This window comes from Mustela putorius, unplaced genomic scaffold (assembly GCF_011764305.1).
Source record: "Mustela putorius furo isolate JIRA1106 unplaced genomic scaffold, ASM1176430v1.1 tig00000145_pilon_pilon_pilon, whole genome shotgun sequence".
NCBI lineage: Eukaryota > Metazoa > Chordata > Mammalia > Carnivora > Mustelidae > Mustela > Mustela putorius.
Genome location: NW_025421294.1, coordinates 9,079,185 through 9,098,842, shown reverse-complemented (window position 1 = coordinate 9,098,842; position 19,658 = coordinate 9,079,185). Strand labels below are relative to the sequence as shown.

At 38.5% G+C, this 19,658-nt stretch overlaps 1 protein-coding gene across 2 annotated transcripts in view; it reads right to left on the bottom strand.

The window, feature by feature from the left end:
* Window positions 1–19,658, bottom strand: part of ELOVL7 (ELOVL fatty acid elongase 7) — a 78,493-nt gene that overhangs the window by 29,582 nt on the left and 29,253 nt on the right. The window lies entirely within an intron of this gene.

The following is a 19,658-nucleotide window of genomic DNA, read 5'->3' as shown; positions in this document are numbered from 1 at the left end:
GAATCCAATAAAGAATGGACATTTCATCAAAGTCAGACATCATCACTTGCAGAGATAAATTTTGCCAATTTAATCAGAAAGCATCTGGCCAAACTCATTATCTAGTAGAGCTGAATAGCATTTTATGCAACAAATCTAGAGAAAGCTCTACTGCTTTTGTTTTAAGAACTGGAATGTCCAATTATATCTGAGTCTTCCCTTGATGTTTTCCAACTATTTTGTTCTGAGTGTTTTTAAAAATTTTTATTTTTTTTTTTAGAGATTTATTTATTTATTTTAGAGAGCCTGAGCGAAAGCAGGAGGGGCAGAGAAAGCGGGAGAGAGAACTTCAAGCAGTCTCCACACTGAGTGCAGAACCCAGTGTGGGGCTTGATCTCACCAACTGGACATCTAACTGGCAGCAGCATCCAAGTACCCTGCTATAAGTGTTTAGACCATGCTAAAAGCTATTTACCTGTACAGGCACCTTTACTGCAGGTAAAACAGACCTCGAGCCATTATTCTTATAAACTCCCAAAATAATGCCGTTTAAATTACTCCAAACTAAGATTCTAATTATATATGGTATATGGTGAGGTTACATTTCAAACTATTATTCTGTTTTCCATGGAATTCCTTCCTCTTCTGTTTTTCCCCCCACTCAATCCACGCAGGACATTTTCCTCTCCCTAAATTTCCAAAAGCACAAAAACTCAAGAAACCACAGATTAATGCAGATTAGAAACATTCACAGACACTAAACAGAGCTGGTTTCTCTAAACCCAAACACTACACAAGTTTGAAATGAAGGGAGAAGGGAAAGGCAGTCAGAGGAGCAACTCATACTAGATGGTATATGTGCTGCCGAAGCGAGCACGCAACTCATACTAGATGGGAAGCAGGAGCAGATGTTCTCTAGGGGGGTGAGAGATGGAGCACTGGTGAGGTAGGAAAGGCATCCATTAGTCCAAGCTCCTGGAGTATGGACTCTTTCATTGATCCTTTACTTGTATATAACCAGAAATCCAACCGTCTTTAACACCTGTGGGCCCAGAAGAAAGAAGAAGTATGCAGAATTATGTAGGGATGGGGCATGAAAAGAAAACCTGATCCTTTAGCCTTATTAGAAGTGACACCACATGGGCGCCTGGGTGGCTCAGTGGGTTAAGCCTCTGCCTTCGGCTCAGGTCATGATCTTAGGGTCCTGGGATCGAGCTCCACATCGGGCTCTCTGCTCAGCAGGGAGCCTGATTGCCCCCCTCTCTCTGCCTGCCTCTCTGCCCACCTGTGATCTCTCTCTGTCAAATAAATAAAATCTTTAAAAAAAAAAAAGAAGAAGAAGAAGAAGAAGAAGAAAAAGTGACACCACACAGCCAAGAATTTTCTAGGCTGGACAGTACTGGACTGGATGCCAATATTACCTTGTAGGGATTGATCTGGGAAACTGTTAACAACTGAATTTGGGGCAGCCTGGGGTTGTCCTCTGAAAGATATAGAGCTATTCTTAGACTAGAGTCGGGCATCTTATTGACTCCTAACTACAACATGATTTAACACGGATACTTGACTGTTAGACAGTGGTACATAGAGATGAGAAGAAATTTACTCCAGGTGGTGAAGGTTTAGAGATATCTTCCAGCTAATAGCAGAACTGGGACCTTAATAGCCAATTTAAAATGCTTACTAGCATAAGATTTCAGGGCTAGTAATGACACAAAAATCAGGGTTCTCCTGTAGGTGAAGCAGAGAGTTAAAACTCAAAAACAGTAGACAGATGACTACACCTCCATCAAGGGAAGACACAAGGGAGGCACTGGAGGGGCCCACCTCCAAAGGCCTCAAAACTATGTGGCAGTCAACAGGAGCTTGTTGATGGAAGACTGGTACAAGAATTCCACTACCTATAACTGACCCATGAATTCTCCTTGTTTTTGACAGCATCACATGGTGACTGGGTCATTTGGTAACACAGAGGGTTAAACTGCCCAGACTAGCTTCATTAGGTCCACATTAAAGATGTCAAGTTCAAATGTGGGAAATGTGCCTGCTGCCAACAGAAGGCCCTTCCCATGGGCAGCTTCCCTAGAGATTACTCAAAGACATAAGTGGCTTATGTCAGTGCAGCATGGATAGAACACCAGAACACAGACAATATGCTTGAGGTATCTGATCACTTCATCCATTTGGCTCAAAGCTATCTTAACAGTCATTGCAAAGTGGAACTCATCTGAAAGAGTTTCTTGGTGGAATGCACCCAGATGAGGATGGGACTTTAGAGTTGCCTGTGATAGGAAGTAGCTAGCAGGAGCCCAGGAAATCTAAAACCATGGCCCACCATTTCCAGGTCAATCCTCATGTGTAGAGATTTATCCACACCCTGTAAAATACATACAGGACATCTTCTCTGGGGGAAAGAAGTGGTAGAGTCAGCATTTGGCTTTCCTAGGGCATGTCATGATCCAGGAGCAAGGCCATATGGTTTCCCTTTCTCTTGGATGTCTGGAAGGTTCTGAGCTCCCACTGATCTTTGCTTTGGAAATCAGACATCAGGAACAAACCTACAAGAACACATCTGCTGAGGGACACAAAAGGAGCTACAGGAAGGTACCAGCATAGGGATGGAGGTTTATGGTGGAAATGAGGCTAGCAGGGTAAGAACAAAACAGCTGACCTTTCTGTGGAAAGCCAAGTCTGCCCGCATAAAGAGGTGGTGGTTTGAAACTTCACCCCTGTACAAAGCAAAGAATGAGAGAAGGGCAGGGCAAATCAAGCTAGAAATCATAGAAATCATAATTTCTCATTGGAGAACTGATAAGGGAAACATGCCTTCAAATGCAGTGTTACAAAGGAGAAAAGCAGAGCCAGCTTACGAAGCAAAAGGAAAACTCAACCCTGAATCATCAGAAGAGGATTGGGGGAGGGGGGGTGGTTCAGTAGTGAGTCAGAACAGGGCATTGGGACCTCGGGCTACACGGAGGTAAAAGGTCTTCAGGTGAAAAGTGTCAGACAGCATCTCTCTGAGTAATGATGCTGGAAAACCAGAGTTCACATGGAGTCTCCAGAAGAAAAAATTCTGAGATAAGATGTAAAAATCTCAGGAAGAAATCAAAGACTGCTAGGGAAACCTCCACTTAGATATTAATCTGCAGGTTTCCTGTGTATTCCCTGCCCCACCTGTTTCCTCCCTGGATCCAGATTCCCCTTCCACCCCCATCCTCTGTACATAAGTGGAAAGAAAACCTCGAGAAGGTCATGAGGACAGAAGGTTTGGGTGCTTGAGTTTGCTCCATCCCAATGGTATAGTTAGACTGAGGCTGGGAATGGGATCAGAAACTTTTAAGCATATTAAAATGTGAGGAATGACTATAAAATAATAACTTATTTGTTTAAACCTAGATTTCCCAACCTTGGTTGTACTGACATTTGGGGACAGACAATTGCTAGGTGTAGGAAGCTGTCCTAAGCACTGTAGGCTGCTTAGCACCAACCCTGGCCTCCACCCCCTAAATGCCAGAACTCCCAAGTTGAGACAACCAAAAAATTTCGAGAAATTGACCAACTGCCAATCCCTAGTTGAGAATCCCCAATTTAAACCAAACAACCAACATTTATTCATCCAGATAAGAGCAGTTGGTTCAGAGTTACTACTTTCGCAATTATACATTTATTTCAGTGATGCTGTCATTCAAAAAAAAATTTAAGCTTTTCTTCACAAAATGATCTTAGAGTTTTTCAGAATGTCATTTAAATAGCTCTAAGGGGTAAAAAATCTTTGTCTACTACATCTAGAAGTCAGGTCATAACCAATCATAAGTTAAGAATGATTCTTGGGGTGCCTGGATGGCTCGGTCAGTTAAGTGTTTAGCCTTGGCTCAGGTCATGATCTCGGGGTCTGAGCCCCACATTGGGCTCCCTGCTTGGTGGGGAGTCTGCTTTACCCTCTCTCTCTTCCATGCTCTCACTGCCCCTCCCTCAAATAAATATATAAAATCTTAAAAAAAAAAAAAAAAGAATGATTCTGAAGGAAAATGGATGAAGCTGAGCTCCACCTTGTTAAGTGGGGTGAGAAGCATGGCAATGGAGAAATTTTACTTATGATTTACTACTAACATTTTCAACTTATACTTCATAACCTTAAGAGAGTTTCAAAAAAAAAAAATCCGGAAACGTTTAGAGTCATAGCAATATTAGTGGAATAAATGTATTCCTGAGGTAACTGAGGAAACACTCATTTATATGTATATATTCCAGCATATTAGTTTAAATCTTTTTCTCTATCATCTACTATGAACTCCAATTAAAAGAAAGTGAATTTAGAACCTGAAATAGACTCAGTGAAAAATGATTTCGAATAACAGATTTTCAATGTTGTTAATTACCATACAGGTATGTGTGAATGTACACACACACACACACACACACACACACACACACTGCAGAAGCAAAAATACATGTTTGACATACCTTCCATACAGGATTTTGCATTTTAAGGTATATATCTGTTTCTTCTTAGGATTTCCTTTATCAATCCCCCCGAATTTTTTTGCCATTTCTATTCCATAGCTAGGTTGTATAAATTGCTTCGGGAATGAAACAGAATAGCAGAAGAGAAACAGAAAGTCTTATCCTGGCTTTAGAATTAGGAAAGTTTAGGCACTTTAGCCATACAGAAGAACCCGAGGACACAAGAGATCTGAGAGGAAACATCTGAGGTTTCTATGTCTTCTAGCATAGAAGAGCTAGTTTTGGGACTGATGAAGGAGGAGTTGGAGGGAAAGCAATTAGTACCCACCTCAAAGAGAAGGGCAAGAAGCCATGGCAAGATGTCAGGCAGGATTAAGGGAAGAGAGGGCAGAAATGGTCAGGCTCAGCTGCCTGGGTAGAGGGGGAACAGGTTGCTGATGGGGCCTTAGGCTGGCATAGAGAGTTTCTCTTCCTCTAGCATGGAGCAGGAGCCACAGAAACACTTCTGAGTATCCTTGACAGACCCAGAAGAATTGCAGAAGAGCTGTAGAAAATGAAGCAGTCATGCAGCTAGCGACAGCATAGACCTGCGGGGACAAGTAGCCAAAGAGTTGATGGGACCCTGGATGTCTCAGGGAGAGCAATGTTGACCAAGGACATCAAGGACTAAAGGGCTCTTCCTTCCAAGTAACATGATCTTACATAAGCTTGTTTTAACTTGCTGAGGGGGATGAAGTGGGGGAGTAGCCTATTTAGAATGGCATGAAATAGGTTCCTGCCACCCCCCAAAATAAACCTTTATTAAAAAATAAAAACTGAGCTGTAAAGAAATGAAATTTTGTTCTTACGTAGCTGACTTTGTCAGTTGAGGTTTGAAACCATTTACTTTAGGTATGGAATCAGGTCACTACATTTTTTCTCCTTTCCCTATCCCTTATCTCAGTGGTTGCCAGACGTGGTTGAAAATCAAAATTAGCTGAAGAGAAATCTAGATTCAGTTAGTATATTTGGGGAGATTCTGATGATGGGCTAGGTTTGGGAACCTTTCTCAAGGCTGCATCAGCCATTCTGAGACACAACACCCACAACATGAGGAAATGGCATAAAACTCATGACAAAGGATCCAGTTAATGAAAGTCACCTGGCTATGATAAGACATCTGGGTCAAGAAGGGCAGTAACAGTAGGTGCAATCAATACTGGTAAGTTTTCTCTGGTGATGCAAAACATCCCATAAGAGATGTGAAATCTGGGAGACCTTTTAGTCAGCACATACACCCAAGATATAAGGAAACTAACCCCCTATTTTTTTTTCAAATTATTTATTTGAGAGAGAGAGAGAGAATGAAAGTGCATGAAATGGGAGAAGGTCAGAGGGAGAAGCAGGCTCCTCACAGAGAATATAAGTCTTGTCTTTTAGGAAAACAAAACTAACCACAAATATCAAATAAAAAAAAAACCTATCTGACTTTTTGTTTTGCAAATAGGAATGTTATGGTACCAGGGAAGAGATTTTTGTCTGTAAGAGAACACTCAATTTGAAGTGGCTTAAGCAGTAAGAGGATGAGTTCTAGAAAAAGAATCTAAAGACAGGGAAATGTCTTCTGAGTTGATTATTATCTCTTTTGTTATTCTGGTGGAAAAAGATAGTGGCAATCGTTCCAAAGATCACACTCTCATACACCTTCATCCAGACCAGTAAAGGAGTCTTTTGTCTCCTTTTTAGGAGCTTCAAAATGCCTTCCCAATGCTCCCCAGAAGCCCTTGAAATGTCCCTTCCCAGAGGTACATCCCAAGCCAATATCTAAGCCAAGCACTGAGAAATGATGGGGACCCCTTTGGTTTCTTTAGGGTAATTGGTACTGTGTTTACCACAACCCCACAGTAACATGTGGAAGCACAGGTCTTCAGAGAGGAAGAGGAGCCTGAAATAAGAGCCAAGAGTGGTTATCCCACAAGGAAGAAGGGGTTTAGCTTTGAGAAACAATGTCTGCTGAAAGTGTGCATTGAACAGATTACTCTTTAGTGACATTTCTAATGTGGATTGAAGCTCTGAGACTGAACCCATCCATCTCAGTGCTGCTTGTCCTGCTGAAAAGTGCTTTAAGTAAGACGTGGTTACTATGTTAAGCAAGCCACACAAGACTTTCTAGTGACTTTGATATATCTGCTATTTAGAATTATCTTGTGCCACAGTCTCTTTAATGATGCAGATGACACACTCTAAATTCATAAACACAGGAGAGCATAGGGTTGAACTCAAAAGGATAATTGTTATGCCACTTCCACGAACTTATGTTTTCCTGACTGGTATACAGCATGTTTAAGTAAAATGGGTCTTTCTCACCCCCAATAACAATGACATGGTAATACATATTAATACTCTATGTGGATAGATTCAGAACTGCCCTTCCATCAAGTTTTTTTTTTTTAATTTTCAGCATAACAGTATTCATTATTTTTTCATCACACCCAGTGCTCCATGCAATCCCTGCCCTCTATAATACCCACCACCTGGTACCCCAACCTCCCACCCCCTGCCACTTCAAACCCCTCAGATTGTTTTTCACCATCAAGTTTAAGAGTTGTAATTTCCATGTCAAGCAGGACCTCAAAACAAGTATCTCAAAACAAGTACCATCCACTCCATTCCTCACTATTCCATTATTTCATCTTGATTTCCACTCTTTACTTTCCCTTAATACAGGGACTTTTTAATATTAGATGCCTCTGGAAAATACAACACTATATACGCAAGATCCACCAGACTAATTCAGGTTACATTTCTGTTTGGCTTGAGCTCTGCAACTTTATCAGTACTCAAGAGCAAAGAAGCAGGTAAACTTTAGATGCTCATTTAACAACTTCAACATGTTACTATGACAAGAAACCAGTGATCCTAGCAACAGGCTCCAGCAGGAAATGGAAGTCATGTAAACCTTTAGCACAATGCTAAAGCACGCTATTTATTGTGCTTACCCTCAATCTTGTGCTAACAGAGGGCCTCCCAATCTGAGTAGACCCATTAGTATCCTTGCCAAGTCTCTGGCCCCAATGCAGCATTTATCTCTGGAAACATCAAGCAAATTTAGAGAAGATGCAGAGAACATTTGGGGTAAATAAAGAAGCTGCTAAGTTCAGTGCAGTAGGGAACAGGACAATAAAGAGGGATCCCTGCCCGCAACCTCCACATGTGGGAAGAGCCTAGAAAATGGGATGAGTAACTCTGAGACAAGCATCCAAAAAACTGTATACAGATGGGAGTGACCACCAGGACCAACAGGACTTGATTCTCTGTCTGAAGAAGTAAGGGGTCCCTCAAGGACACTTTCACTCCTGTTTGTAACCCAAGTTCTAGAACAATGTCTGGAGTAAAACAGACGCTCAAGAAATATCTGCTGATGGAATTCTGAAATGTGGTAAACACAGAAGAAAAAAGGAAGTCAAGGCAAGGCAAGAGGGCCAGACCAGATACCCCACTCCTTAGGCCTTCTTCTCCACTTTGTTCCAATGAATGCCATATTCCCCTCATTCATTTTCTTTCCAAACTAAGGTATGTCATTGTGCAAGGAAGTGCTGAGCAGGATACAATATTATTTTAAAACCAAGGCCCCTCAATTCAAATAACTTTCGATTTGGCAGGAAAAAGAAATGCCTACACAGATATCTAAAATGCAAAGCAGAACACAGGGTCTGGAAAACAGCTGACAGAGAGTACTACAGCTTCTGGGAACGAAGGCTTACTTCTGGCCCATGCGACCAGGAAGAAAGACCTGTTGGAGGGGAGGATACATGACCTGAGCTTTGAGAATAAGATTTCAATAGGCAAAAATGCAGGCACCTGGCAGAGAGGAGGGACACGTACTGCAAGGAGAGGGATCTCCAAGGGAAAACTCATTCATTTGTTTTCTCAACTAATATTACTGGTTTTTTTTCTTTTTACTGGATAGGAATGATCGATTTTTTTTAAAAAAAGATTTGATTTTATTTATTTGACAGACAGAGATCACAAGTAGACAGAGAGGCAGAGAGAGAGAGGAGGAAGCAGGCTCCCTGCTGAGCATAGAGCCCAATGCGGGACTCGATCCCAGGACCCTGAGATCATGACCTGAGCCGAAGGCAAAGGCTTTAACCCACTGAGCCACCCAGGTGCCCCGGAATGATCAATTTTTACTTCTTAAGGTAAAGAAGAAGTATGTTACCTTACCTTACTTCTTAAGGTAAGGTAACATACCACATTATGTTAGTTTCAGGTGTACAACATAGTGATTTGATGTTTTTAAACATTGTGTGATGGTTACAATAAATCTGGTTACCCTTCTGTCAACTTACAAAGTTAATACAGTGCAACTTATTTTATAACTAAAGTTTGTACCCCCTAATCCCCTTCACCCCTTTCACCCCCAACTCCCCTTTCTGTGGCGATGACCAATCTTTTTTCTGTATCTGTAAGTCTGCATTTTGTTTTTTAGATTCCACATATAAGTGCTATTATGCAGCATTTGTTCTTCTGTGTCTGACTTATTTTACTTAACATAGCACCTTCAAGGTACACACACACACATCTTCTTTATCCATTTACCCGTTGATCACTGATGAACACTTTGATTGCTTCCATATCTGTCTTTTTTTTTTTTTTACTGGATATGATTTTTATTTATTGTGCTATAATTGACATACAATATTATATTAGTTTTAGATGTACAACACAGTGATAAATGAAGCTGTAGTCAATATATATTTTTTGAATTAGTGTTTTTGTTTTCTTCAGATCAATACTTGGTAGAATTGCTGGGTTATATGGTAGCTCTATTTTTTTTTATTTTTTTATTTTTTATAAACATATATTTTTATCCCCAGGGGTACAGGTCTGTGAATCACCAGGTTTACACACTTCACAGCACTCAATATGGTAGCTCTATTTTTAATTTTTTGAGTAACCTTTACGGTTTTCCATAATGGTCAAACCAATTTACGTTCCCACAACAATACTGAAAGATTTCCTTTTCTTCACATCCTGGCCAATACTTGTTATTTTTTGTCTTTTTGATGACAACCATTCTGATAGGTGTAAGGTGATATCTATTTGGTTTTGATTTACATTTTCTTGATCATTAGTGATGTTGAGCATCTTTTCTTGTACCGAGTGGCAATTTGTGTGTCTTCTTTGGAAAAAATATCGATTCAAATCCTCTGTCCATTTTTAATTGATTTTCGTTTTTTTTCAGTTGTATGAGTTCTTTACACATTTTGGATATTTATATCTTATCAGATATATGACTTGTGAATATCTTCTCTCATTCAGTTGGTTGCCTTTTCATTTTGTTGACAGTTTCTTTCACTCCAAAGAAGTTTTTTGTTGTTGTTGTTTTTTGTTTTTAAGATTTATATATTTTAGAGAGAGAGAGACAGAGCCAGGGGAGGGGAAGAGGGAGAGGGAAAAGGGATGCAGACTCAACACTGAGCAAATGCCCAACACGGGGCTCAATCTCAGGACCCCAAGATCACCACCTGAGCCAAAATGAAGAGTTGGATGCTCCACTAACTGAGCCACGCAGGTGCCCCCTGCAGAAACTTTTTAGTTTGATGCAGTTCTATTTGTTTACTTTTGCATTTGTTTTCCCTGCCTTTGGAGTCAGAACAACAACAACAACAAAAACATAACTAAGACTGATGTCAAGGAGTTTACTGCCTATGTTTTCTTTAGGAGGATTATGGTTTCAAGTCTTATATTGAAGTCTCTAATCCATCTTGAGTTGATTTTTGTATAAGGTTTAAGATAGAGGTCCAGTTTTCCTAACACCAGCCATTCACCTCTCCCCATCATATATTCTTGACTCCTTTGAACATACAGGTGTGGGTCTATTTCCGGGCTCTCCATTTTTTATCATTGATCAATGTGTCTGCTTTTATGCCAGTATCATAATGTTTTGATTACTATAGCTTCGTAGTATAGTTTGAAATCTGTGTGTGTAATAGCTCTGGCTTTGTTCTTTCTCAAGATTGTTTTGGCTAGTCAAGGTCTTTTGTGGTTCCCTACAAATATAATTATTTGCTCTAGTTTTGTGAAAAATACCACTGGAATTTTGATAGGGACTGCACTGAATCTGGAGATAGCTTTGATAGTATGGACACTTTAAATATATTAATTTTTCCAATCCACAAGCTCAGGAAACCTTCCATTTCTTTCTTCAATGCCTTATACTTTCCAGTGTACAGATCTTTCACCTACTTGGTCAAATTTATTCCTACATATTTTATTCTTTTTGATGCGATTGTAAATGTAACATTTTCTTAATTTCTCTTTCTGATACTTTATTATCAGTGTACAGAAATGCAACAGGTTTTTGCATATTAAGTTTGTATCCTGAAACTTTACTGAATTCATTGATCACTTCTAATAGTTTTTTAGTGGAGTCTTCAGGGTTTTCTATACACAGTATCATGTCATCTGCAAATGGTGGCAGTTTTACCTTCTCTTTTCCAATTTGGATGACTTTTATTTTTTTTTCTTGATTAGGTGATGTGGCTAGGACTTCTAATATATGTTGAATAAAAGGGGGATAGTGAACACTCTTGTCTTGTTACTTACCTTAAAGGAAAAGCCTTCAGCTTTTCACAATTAAGTATGATATTAGCTATAGGTTTTTATAAGTACCGCGCGCTAACCAATTGTGCCACTGGAGCTCCTTAACTATAGGTTTTTAATATATGGCCTTTATATACTGGGATATAGTCTATCTATACCACTTTGTTGAGAGTTTTTATCATAAAAGCATGTTGATTCTGTCAAATGCTTTTAGTCCATCTACTGAGATGATCATATAATTTTTATTTTTCATTTTGTTAATATGCTGTATCACAGTGATTGCTTTGTGGGTGCTGAACCATCTTTGCATCCCTGAAGTAAATTCCACTTGATCACAGGTATGATCATTTAAAGTTATTGTTGAATTCAGTTTGCTAATATTTTGTTGCCAATTTTTGCATCTAGGTTTATAAGGGATATTAACCTGCAATTCCTTGTCTGGCTTGGGTATGAGAGTAATGCTGACCTTGTGAAATAAGTTTGAAAGCCTTCCCTCCTCTTTAATTTTTTGGAAGAGTTAGAGAAGGATAGGTATCAAATCTTCTCTGAATGTTTGGTAGAATTCACCAGTGATGCTGTCTGGACTTGTGTCTGTTGGAAGGTTTTTGGTTAAGGATTCAATATCCTTACAAGCAATTACTCTATTAAGACTTTCTATTCTCCCTGTTTCAGTCTTGGAAGACTGTAAATGCCTAGGAATTTATCTCTCCAAGACCACCCAATTTGTCGGTGTATATCATTCATAATAGTCTCATGACCCTTTGTATTTCTACGGTATGAGTTATGACTTCTTTTTCATTTCTGATTTTTTTTAAATGTGCATCCTTTCTTTTTCTCTTGTTGAAGTTCAAGGTTTGTCAATTTTGTTTATCTTTTCAAAAAACTAGCTCTTAGTTCCACTAGCCTGTTGGCTTTTTGTCTCTATTTCATTTATTTCTGCTCTAATCTTTATTATTTCCTTCCTTCTACTAACATTGGACTTGATTTGTTCTTTTTCTACTTCCTTTCAGTATAAAATTAAATTGTGTGAGATTTCTCTTTTTTCTTGAGGTAGGCCTGTATTGCTATGGACTTCCCTCTTAGAACTGCTTTTGCTGTATCCCGAAGTTTTGGTAGATTGCTCATTCTAGGTGTTTCATTTCTCTTTTAATTTCTATCACTTCGTAGTTGTTCAGGAACATGTTGCTTAATCTGTGAGTATTTATAGTTTTCCAGTTTTTTTTTAGAAGATTTTATTTATTTGAGAGAGAGAGAGATAAAAAGAGAGAGCATGAGTGGGGAGGAGAGGGTCTCTGCAATGAGCAGAGACCCTGACATGAGGCTTGATCCCAACCTGAGCTGAAGGCAAGCGCTTAACTGAGCAACGCAGGGACTCCTCCAGTTTTCTTCTTGTGACTGATTTCTAGTTTCATATCATTGTGGTCAGAAATTATGCTTGATATGATTTTAATCTTGAATTTTCTGAGAGTTGTTTTGTGGCTTAACATGATCTATCCTGAAAGTGTTCCATATGCACTTGAGAAGAATGTGAATTCTGCTGCTTTTGGATGGAATGTTCCGTATGTATCTACTAAGTCTCCCTGGTCTAATGTGCATTCAAAGCCAATATTTCCTTACTAACTTTCTGTCTAATCTATCCATTGATCAAGTGGGATGTCAAAATCCCCTGCTGTCATTTTATCCCTTTTTATCTGTTAATATTTGCTTTCTATATTTTGGTAATTCTATGTTGGGTGCATATATATCAACCAATTTTCTTAAGAATCTGTTACATGTCAAGCACAGTTTTGGGTGCCAGTGATATAATAGAAAACAAAACAAAAATCCTGCCTGCATGCTATTATAGAAGAGCTTCTGGTATATTTCCAAAATGTTTGTTAGTCTATTTTGATATTTGATATTCTATTTGATAATACATAGAATTAAGGAGGGGAATAAAGGAAAGGTCAAAATAGGAATGGTAGATTCCAGGGGTGGTACTTGATCATGGAGGCATCAAAAGCCAGAATAAAGAATTTATTTTGGAGTTAGTTCTGTTGATGATGAGGAGTCATTAGAGGTTTCCCAACCAGGGAATGTCTTAACTAAGGTGGTGCTTGGAAAGATTAACTGGGTGGCAGAGTCCAGGGCTGGGTAACTGAGGGTGTGGTTTGGAAGGAGGGAGAACAATTGTGCAACTATTGCATCCTATTGGGAAGGATCCAGCATAAACATCACTTCCTCTGAGATGTCATCCCTGATCTAATCAGTCAGGATTAGGTATCTCATGGAGGTGTACTCATAATAAATTGTGACAGCACTTATTGCATCATATTGCAAATGTCTGTTTATTAATTCTTATCTTTCCATCCATCAAAAGGAAAGAAACTGAGCCTCACTACTCCTAGTGCCTAGATTAGCGCCTGGCATGTAGCAGATAATATTTGTGGTATAAGTGAAAAATCAAGTGTTATACATTGAACTGAATCCCCTTAAAATTTGTGTGTTGACCTGCCAGGTCTCTGTGGATAAGTCAGCTGCCAATCTAATATTTTTACCATTGTATGTTACAGACTTCTTTTCCCGGGCTGCTTTCAGGATTTTCTCTTTGTCACTAAGACTTGTAAATGTTACTTTGGTGAGTGCTATGAAGTGTGTAAACCTGGCGATTCACAGACCTGTACCCCTGGGGATAAAAATATATGTATATAAAAAATTAAAAATTAAAAAAAATTTGTGTGTTGAAGTTCAAGCCTCAGTACATCCAAATGTGATCTTACCTGGAGAAAGAAACGTCACAGAAGGCAAATTAAATATATCCAGAAAAATTTCACACAAAAACCTATATACAAATGTTTATGGTGACTTAATTCATAATCACCCCAAACTGTAAACAACCCAAATGTTCTACAACAAATAAGTGTATGAACAAACTATGGCATATCCTTTCAATGAAATACTACTCAGCAATAAAAACAAAGACTACTGATATTCCAGCATGGATAAATCTCAAATATGCTTATGCTAAGTAAAATATACCACATACTACAGGATTCCATTTACGACATTCTGAAGAAAGCAAGGCTATAAAGAGAGAACATATTAGTGGTTGCCAGGGAATGGAATTTGGAAGAAGGTGTGAATACAAAACACAACACAAGGAAATGCTTTAGGGTTAGAGAACTAAGGAGAGAGAATAGAGAATAAATAAATAAATAAATAGATAGAGAAATACAGAGAATAAATAGAGAAATAATAAACACAAGGAAATGTTTTAGGGTTAGAGTAAAGCTGCATCTTTACTCTGATGGCAGTTACATGACTCTATGAGTCAAAACTCCCAGGACTATCAATCAAAAAACAGTAAATTTATACAATGTAAAAAGAGTTAATTTCCTGAATATTAATTTAAAAGACTTTAAAATCTCCCAAAAAAGCAAATGATATGCAAAAGAGAAGAAATTCAGGCTGCATCAGAGTTCTCTAAAGCAACATTCAATGATATGTGAATTAATGTAACATTTTGAAAGAAACAAAGTATAACCTAGGAATATTATACCTAACTAGAGATCTTGCTCAAGGACAAACGCAGCAGAAATACCTCTTTAAAAACTGGGAGAACTTAGGGAATATAACATCAGCTTTCTTGAAAAAATTATATGGTAACAAAATCAAGCAATTATATAGATGAATCAAAAAATTCAGAAATAGAGAAGCCCTTTTAAAAAGACTGGTTGGGGGTGGGCAGAATCCATTCAAATATGGAAAGAATAACAGGACTACAGAGAAAAATGTAAATATTATAAATCTCTAAAATATAAAGGCATAATTATAAATAATGTTTACTGAATGCTTATCATACAGTTGCTTCTTTATGTTTATCAACTCATTTACATTCCCCAACAACTCTATCCTTTTCTACAGATGAGGAAAACCAAGACACAGAGTTGAGTAACCTGGTGGTCTGGTCGCTGAACCTAGGTTCTGCTGAGTCAATTAATACGGCCCAAAAGTATGACTGTCTAAATTTTTTAAAAAAAGAACAACTCCAACCTTTTCATGTTTTTCATAATCTTTTTTCATAATTTAAGGGCTCACTTAAGAAACCTATCTGTGCAGATAAACATTTGTTTGAAGTTCTACAATCTCTTCAGTTTCACTTTAGTTTCTTTTTTGCCTCATAAAGTCATGCAGAACTAAATTGAATATGTTTTTATTTACAGGTAGTGTAAATGACCAATTTTGTAAAATTGTATCTGTTTATCTGTCCAGCTAGTCAGCCAGAGCCAGCATTTCACCTGCACACACGCCTAAAAAAGATATCTGGAATGATGTTGATATAATAATATATCTGATAATACTACTACTTCTGTGATTATTATAATACATCTGTGTGGTTGGATTTGAGGGGATTTATTTAAAAAAACACACACACATATTTTTCCTTGGGTTTTCTTCCTTTGCTTAAATCCTCCAAAGTGAATATATACTATTTTATGAGAAAAAGATGACTTTTCTTTAAAAAATGGTATTAAGAAACTGGCAAAATGTTGGTAATTTTTGTGGTAGTACAGGGATATTAATTATATATCTCTACTTTTCTGTATATCTAAGAGTTCCACTTTAAAATATTTTTTAAGGGGCACCTGGGTGGCTCAGCGGCTTAAGCCTCTGCCTTCGGCTCAGGTCATGATCCCAGGATCCTGAGATCGAGCCCCACATTGGCCTCTCTGCTCAGCAGGGAGCCTGCTTCCTCCTCTCTCTCTGCCTGCCTCTCCGCCTACTTGTGATTGGTCAAATAAATAATAAATCTTAAAAAAATAAAATAAAATACTTTTTTTAAAAAGAAAGAAAAGAGGGGCACCTGGGTAGCATAGTCAGTTAAGCAATGTCTCTTGGTTTCAGTTCAGGTCACAATCTCAAGGTTGTGGGATTGAGTCCCATGACAGGCTCTGGGCTGGGTGCAGAGTCTGCCTGAGATTCTCTCTCCCTCTGCCCCTCCCCACCCCTCTCTCAAATAAATAAATCAACCTAAGAAAAGAAGGAAGGAAGAGACGGAGGGCGAGAGAAAGATAGGCAAAGCAAAGGATGTTAAACCAACAGCTAGTATTGGTAGTGTGCAAGAAGCCACAAAGGAAAACTAGTTTTCCAGTGTGAGAACAGTTAAAATGAATTAAAACGAAGAAAAAACTAATGAATTCTGAAACTAGCACAAAATTTGGAAATTTTTAAGTATACTGCACTGTTGAGTGGTAAAATCAAATGTAGGTCTCTAAGTGTTAAGGAGAAACTGAAACTAGTTAGCATAAATGTACAAAAATTTTATCCTTGAGGAAGGTTTAAGCTGGAGGGACCCCCAAGAGTTGGTCCAGTTGTGAAGACTGAAGCTCTGAAATTTTTCCAAAGAAGAGTTGGGTTCATCTCTCAGGTCAAATGACTTCTGGGCTCTCTCCCATTATATACTGCTATTACTCAAGCTATTTATTTATAGGAGGAGGAAGATATAAGGTGGTAGAGTGAAAAATTTATTTCAAACACAAAAATATCCTGAATATGGTTGTAGGACCAGGAAAAGTTGGTGGTAGAAGAGAGGCTGAAATTGTGTGAATATGTGTGTATATGCAGAAGATGAGAATTCAGACATCACAGGAAGAAAGAACAAAGTGGATAAAAAGGAAACTACAGCCCCAAGTGAAGATGCACTGGCCACATCCGCATGGACGTCAGGCAAGAAGAAGCCTATATTTCAACACCTACATAAACCAACCTGTAAGAAACTGCACAAATAGAAATGCACTTTCTAAAGTGGATTTATATTTCAGTTGTTGGGAAATTCAAAGTATTCCATCAAAACAAAAGTATAATGGATGCTTAGTTTTCTAGAAAAGCCACAAATACTGACTTAGCCCACAGAATGAGTAAATATAGTTCTAACTGGAATTCTGGGTGGCTGCAAAAACTTCTGGTGCAACATAGGAGAGAGAATACCTTCCCTAGGTCCTCAAGATAAACCGTATTTGGGTACATCTTATGCCCAGAGCATTCTGTCCCAAATCCCCCAGCACAAATATCTACTAGGGCCCTAATCCTACCAAAAATGTTCCAAGTACACAATTACCTAATCCTTCAACAAGAAACAGAACAATTCACTAACTTGCAACTCTTGTTAGCTAGATACTGGAAAGAAAGCAATTTCATTATTATTTAGAATAAGAGAGTAACTCTTGAGACACTTGGATGGCTCATTGGTTAAGCCTCTGCCTTCAGGTCAGGTCATGATTCCAGGTCCTGGGATCAAGCCCTACATCAGGCTCCTTGCTCAGTGGGGTGACTGCTTCTCCCTCTGCCTTCTGCTCCCCCTGCTTGTGCTCTCTCTCCCTGACAAATAAAATCTTAAAAAGAGAGAGAGAGTAATTATTAAACTTTAATGTGCCTTAGATTTTTCTAAGATACTTGTTGAAAAGGCATATTTCTAGGGCTCCCCACCCCCCACCACCATGGCAATCTCATTCCAATGGGCCTTCAATCACATTTAGGTAAACACTGCACTCTTACTTTCTGATTATAAGATAATGCTTGTTAACACAAATGAATGTTTAGTTGAGTGTTTTAGGTACTTAGGAAAATGAAATAAAGCATTTCTTATAGTGTGAAGAAAAATGTTTTAGGACAGAACTACAGAAGCAAGGTGGCCCAGCTGGCCCTGATCCTAGGCCCAGCAGTGTCCCTAGGATTTTCTTCCTGCTTAATACACACCTTCCTTTCACATTTATGGGTGATTCCATATGAGAATATGAGTTCATTCATTCATTCAAGGCTTTTCGCACACATGGGTGTTGCTAAGCTTATCTCAACTTCCGCTTGAAGAGAGTCTAGGGAGAATTCATGATGTTAGAATATTGTTCTGTTTTAAACTGATGACAGACTAGTTTAGTACCATATATTATTATTCAGGTGAACACATCACTAAATTATACAAATTATATGCAGTCCTATAGCACAGTACACATAACCAGTCCTGACATTCTGCTTTTCTGCAATGGGACAGCCAGGTCAGTTTTTCATGGCTTGGCATCTCATCTGATAGGTTGGACATTCATGCCACACTAGTTGTTTACATTCTGGTTCTCATTCATGCATGTACTTCTACATTTAGTAGCCATCATAGTGCATTTTATGTTATTATTTGTAAACTTGTCTTATATCACCTAAAACTCTAAGTTCTTGTGGGGCATGGTGAGAGGGATGCTGCCTACAAATCTGTACCTTATACAGAACTAGCTTAGGGGTGGTGAAGCAAGAAATGTCTACAGTATTAATCAATCAATAAGTAAAGAAAACTATCATAGCTGATGATCACATTTTGTTGTACTGGCTAGCAGGAAGACCCAGCTTTCTTTTCCTTTTTTTTTTTTTTTAAGATTTTATTTATTTATTTGACAGAGAGAAATCACAAGTAGGCAGAGAGGCAGGCAGAGAGAGAGGGAGGCAGGCTCCCTGCTGAGCAGAGAGCCCGATGCAGGACTCGATCCCAGGACCCTTGGATCATGACCTGAGCCGAAGGCAGTGGCTTAACCCACTGAGCCACCCAGGCGCCCCCCCCCTTTTTTTTATGATTTCATTTATTTAACAGAGAGAGAGATCACAAGTAGGCAGAGAGGCAGGCAGAAAGAGGAAGGAAAGCAGGCTCCCCGCTGAGCAGAGGGCCCAATGTGGGGCTTGATCCCAGGAACCCAAGATTATGACCTGAGCCAAAGGCAGAGGCTTAACCCACTGAGCCACCCAGGTCCCAACACTCAGCTTTCTGAGCTTCAAATTTAAGTTACAAGCACAAGCCTATAAAAATATTTCTCTGTAAATAACTTACATGATAAAGTCAACTTTTCATCATTTCATTAATTTTTTTTGAAAGAATTTATTTATTTATTTGTCAGGGAGAGAGAATGAGAGCACAAAAGCAGGGGAAGTGGCAGAAGGAGAAGCAGACTCCCCATCGAGCAAGGAGTGCAATGCAGGATTTGATCCCAGGACCCTGGGATAATGACCTGAGCCAAAGGCAGACACTTATCCAGCTGAGCCATCACAGCATCCCTTTTTGTTTAATTTTACTCCACTTTGTGCTCTTGACTTTTATTAAGAAGTTATATTTGATCTTCTCAAAAGATTTCCTTTAATAGGATTTGATTCTGAGAAATGTGAGGAATAAGTTTTCATTAAGGTCAGTTGCATTTTTTTTTTTAAATCTACGGATAAGATTAGTTGCATTTTACTCATTTGAATTATGACCACTTAACTAAATTCTCATGGCTTAAAGGGAGAAACAATGCATTTAAATTACAGGGTACACACACACACACTATAATACATATGTACTGTATAATTTGTGTATATACTATACTAAAATTAGTAATAATTAAACTGTATAACAATATGTACATATATAACAATATTCATATACTATAAAGTATATGTATTTAATCTTATATGCTTAATATTATGTATAACAATAGTCTAGAAGATAGTATTGTTGAGATAGTGTACTAGGAATTCTGAAGTTTCTCTTTATTGGCTTCAGTGTCCATTAGTTCATTTAAATTGGTTCCAGACATATTTATCAGGACTAATTTGAGTTTTCTTTTTCTTTCCCA